Source organism: Gymnoscopelus microlampas (genome assembly GCF_963454915.1).
Source record: "Gymnoscopelus microlampas genome assembly, chromosome: 1".
NCBI lineage: Eukaryota > Metazoa > Chordata > Actinopteri > Myctophiformes > Myctophidae > Gymnoscopelus > Gymnoscopelus microlampas.
Window position 1 is genome coordinate 3,028,255 of NC_139962.1, and position 5,000 is coordinate 3,033,254.

General features: G+C 42.6%; 1 protein-coding gene across 1 annotated transcript in view; it reads left to right on the forward strand.

Moving 5' to 3' along the window:
* Positions 1–5,000, forward strand: part of LOC311048878 (SH3 and multiple ankyrin repeat domains protein 2-like) — a 338,179-nt gene that overhangs the window by 159,824 nt on the left and 173,355 nt on the right. The gene's annotated exons all lie outside the window — the stretch shown is intronic.

The following is a 5,000-nucleotide window of genomic DNA, read 5'->3' on the forward strand; positions in this document are numbered from 1 at the left end:
AACGTCCTCATGGAAGCACCAGACTCATATCCACGCAGTGATATAGTCTAGCTACGCCAGGCTAGGTCGTTGTAGGGGTTTGAACAGTTTGTGACTTGGGTGGGGCTTGTCCTTGATGATGCGCTTGGCTTTGACCACGCACCGCTTTTTGTACAGTTCCTGGAGCGCTGGGAGCTCGCCTCCCATTATACGCTCTGCCGATCGCACTACTCGCTGTAGGCTGATCTTTTCTTGGGCAGTAGAGTTCCCATACCAGGCCGTGACAAAGCCTGTTAGGACGCCTTCAACCGAACTGTTGTAGTACAGCCTGAGGATGTGATGTCCTACTCCGAACTTCTTCAGGCGGCGGAGCCAGTACAGTCGCTGCTGAGCCTTTTTCTTCACGTGTGTGGTGTGTGTCTCCCATTTGAGGTCCTCCTCGATGTGTACTCTGAGGAATTTGAACTCGCTGACCCTTTCCACTACAGCACCATCGATGAGGATGGGTGCATGATCTCTCCGCGGCCTCCTGAAGTCCACGATCAGTTCCTTGGTCTTGTCGACGTTAATGACGAGGTTGTTCTCCCGGCAGTGAGTTATCTCCTCTCTATAGTTAGACTCGTCGTTGTGTCGTCCGCGTACTTTATGATGGTGTTGGAGACGTGTGTGGTTGTGCAGTCATACGTGTACACGGAGTAGAGGAGAGGGCTCAGCACACATCCCTGGGGTGCTCCAGTGTTGAGGGTCAGGGGGTCAGATGCGATGCTGCCCATTCTCACCACCTGATGTCGGTTGGACAAGAAGTCCTGTATCCAGTCGCACATCTACAGTATGTATGTGTTTACCTCGTTTACTGTAAGTCACTCTGGATAAAGAGCGTCTGATAAATCAGTCACTCTCTCTCACTCCCCAAACGGCCTGTCGTGACCAAATGTGACCAAACGTTTGACTACGTTGCTTCGCGATGCTTTGTGAGCTTGTAGATCTGGTATGTTTTGCTACTTTTGCAATCTAAATAACTGTTTAAGTGAAAGTGAAAGTGGTTAAGTGTGTCTGTAGTTTTTTTTAAATAAATATTGAACCAATGAAAAGTTTTAACAGTAGCTTGTGACTAGATAATTGGATCCATGTTATTTTCTTCCATTTACTGAAAAGAAAGCGTTTTGGACGATGATCTGCTGTGGCTGTGCCATGGTCGCTAACATCCTGGATTCCTCCATTATTAACCCATAAAGACCGGGAAATCTGTGTCATTTTTAGATTTATTTGGGCTTTGAGATCTACAAGCTCTTAGCGCGGCACCGAGTGCCGTGCTAAGAGCTTGTAGAGCTGCTATTTATTTTTTGAAAAAATTGAAAATTTGTGCAAATCTTTGAATATATAAATATATGTTTTTTTAAAGCGAACATTTTTAACTCAAATCTTAGCTTCTGGGGGATTTTACAAAAGTCTTCTAAATCCTAACAGTTTTTATATATTTATTTAAATGTATGTAGCTATAATATCAGTTGTTCTCAAACTTTTTTTCATGTCAAGGACCCCGCAAAATGATATGTATTTTGCTGCGGACCCCCATCTCAAAATATTTTCTTCCAGGGACCCCCATGCAAAAGCAAAGATTTCAGTTAAAAATGTATGTATATGAGATTTGCACACATTTTCACGATTTCTTTTCAAAACATGTTAGATCTAGCTCGTATATCTAATATGTTTGTAGATCTATTATGTAGATGTAATATGTTTATAGATCTATGATGCTTGTAGATCTAATATGTTCTACGAGCTATGAGCTTGTAGATCTGCTATTTTTGAATAGCCAAAGAAATTAAAAAAATGACAAAGATGCTTTCCTGGTCTTGATGGGTTAAAATAATGTGTGGGCTGATAACCAACACAACGGCCTGCATGCTGTTCAGACCGTTTTTCTCCAGGAGCTCTACAGAAAGCTGTGAGCATGGAGTACTTTGCCAAACTTGGTAAATGAGTTGTGTTTTTTCTCTGCTGAAGCTGGCAGGCGGCCATGCCAAAACATCTCGCCGTTCTAACGAGTACAGGGTGTACTACTCCAAAAACAAAGGCGCTGGAGAGGTTTTAAGTATTGAATTTGTATGTGCTTGTAAAATACTGTATCAAACAGCTCGTCTGTTGGCCGTAAGCAGAGGAACAACAGCAAGAGAGCGTTTGGTTTTAAATGAGTTTAGTTTTAATGGTGGACATCGAAGCACATTTACTTAAATACTGTACTTTTTGTTCCCTTTGCTTCTTACTCCTTTTTTCCTTTAGTTTTTATGCCAATTACATTTCCTCCCCACAATGTCTCTGTGTTGTCACTGCTACCTCAAGAAAAACGCAAGCAAAAATCCTTGATTATGCAGGCTAAAACTCTTGATTATGCGGGCTAAAACTATTGATTATGCAGGCTAAAACTCTTGATTATGCAGGCTAAAACTCTTGATTATGCAGGCTAAAACTCTTGATTATGCGGGCTAAAACTCTTGATTATGCGGGCTAAAACTCTTGATTATGCGGGCTAAAACTCTTGATTATGCGGGCTAAAAACTCTTGATTATGCGGGCTAGAACTCTTGATTATGCGGGCTAGAACTCTTGATTATGCGGGCAAAAACTCTTGATTATGCAGGCTAAAACTCTTGATTATGCGGGCTAAAACTCTTGATTATGCAGGCTAAAACTCTTGATTATGCGGGCTAAAACTCTTGATTATGCGGGCTAAAACTCTTGATTATGCGGGCTAAAACTCTTGATTATGCAGGCTAAAACTCTTGATTATGCAGGCTAAAACGCTTGATTATGCAGGCTAAAACGCTTGATTATGCAGGCTAAAACTCTTGATTATGCGGGCTAAAACGCTTGATTATGCAGGCTAAAATACATGAAATATGCAGTTTTTTTTTGCAATTTTATGCAGTGAATATGCAAAATATTGAAATATGTGAAAAGTTGCGAAATATGCGATGCGCATATTATGCGATGCGATGCAGCCTTTAAAACATTTTTTTTTTAAATTACCCTTTCATAATTATGCGCCATTTTGCTGATTATACGGTAAATCATGCGATCGCATAATCGCATTTTTCTGGAGGGTCTATATTCTACTGACCCACATTCCAGTGAGGAGCCCCCAGCGGGAGGACATGGCACCTTCGTCCTACTCCTTGATGATAGGCTCCGCCCCCAGCCCGTAGGATTCATAATAATAATAATAATATTATACCCAAAGTCGCTTTACAAAACAGCTTAAAAACAAATTTATTATGAGCAAAAAAATTAAAACGTTAAAAGGCTAAAAACGGAGCATTTTTCGGGCTATTAGACGTCTAAAATACGTCTAAGGGCTATTTATAGCCGTTGAAATGATATATAGATGCTTAAAAAACAGATAATCAACGTCTAGGCTATGCCTATAGACGTCTAAAAAACTTGTCACTGTTAGACCAATTATAACCCCGTTTTAGACGGAGGTCTAATAGCCGACTATGGCTCAGTGGGAAGCTAAGCCTAAGAGGAAGAAAAGGAGATTTGGTTTTTGTTAGGCAGGGAAAGCGAGTCTGAAAAGGTGGGTTTTGAGGGAGGCTTTGAACACGTCAAGAGTGGGGGCGTTTTTGATGTGAGGTGGGTGTGGGTTCCAAAGGGTGGGGGCTGACGCTAAAAAAGCCCTGTCTGTCACCCCAGGTTTTTTTTTTTTTTTTTTTTGGGGGGTGGGGGGGGGGGTCCAGGAGGTTTGCATCGCCAGACCTGAGGCAGCGGGAGGGGGGCGTGGCATTTGAAGAGGTCAGAGAGGTATCGCGGGGAGCCTTATGGAGGGCTTTGTAGGTGGTGATGAGGATTTTGAAATCTATCCTGTGTTTTACTGGGAGCCATTGAAGGTCATAGACCATATTCACACGGCGGCCATGTTGCTATTAACCCATTAAGACCTGGAACTGTGTCATTTTTAGATTTGAGCTAAAAAGCATTATTTTACGCTTTGGGCTATTCAAAAATAGCAGATATACAAGCTCATAGCGCGGCACGCTACGAGCTTGTAGATCTGCTATTTTTGAAAAATCGTGAAAATGTGTGCAAATCTTTGAATGTATATTGTTGTTGTAAAGCAAACATTTTTAACTCAAATCTTTGAATATATATTGTTGTTGTAAAGCAAACAACTCAACTCAAATCTTTGCTTCTGGGGGTCCCTGGAACAAAATATTTTGATGGGGATCCGTGGCCAAATACATATAATTTTGGGGGGTCCTTGACATGAAAAAGATTGAGCACCACTGATATAGAAACATACGTTTTTAATAAAACTGTTGAGATTTAGGAGACATGTAGAATCGGCTTCAGGTCTCAATGGGTTAAGTTAATGAAATGCCACCCCGGTTTCCACGGGCAACGGGGTGGCATTTTCAATATTACATTCCAAAATGGCCGCCGTGTGAACATGGTCTATGGAGGACTGGGGTGATGTGGTGTGGTCTCTGGATCTGGCTCTGGTGAGGAGGCGGGCAGCAGAGTTTTTGCACATACTGAAGTTTTTTGAGAACTTTTGCGGTGGCATCGTAGAGGAGGCTATTGCAGTTGTGGAGTCTGGATGAGATGAAGGCATGGATGAGTGTCTCATGCAGCAGTTTGGGCGATAGTGTGGGACGGAGGCGGGCGATGTTTCGGAGGTGGAAGAAGGCTGTTTTGGTGATGGGGTTGACGTGGGATTGGAAGGAGAGGGAGGGAGCCAGGATGACACCAAGGTTGCGGACTTTGGTGGAGGGGGTGACAATAGAGCCGTCAATATTAAGGGTTAAAAAATTATGAGTGGAGCGGGTGAGGGCATCTGGATCTTTAACTTTTCTTCCTAAAGACAGTCACACACTTTCCATAGAGAGTGGGAGGTCCTCAGCTGTTGCATTGTGGGTAGAGCAGTGGTTGGGGAGTAAGCGTCATCATAAAGCTCTCTTTAATGTTCTACTTTAAACTGTATCTGTTAACTGCTCCTGTGTGTGTGTGTGTGTGTGTGTGTGT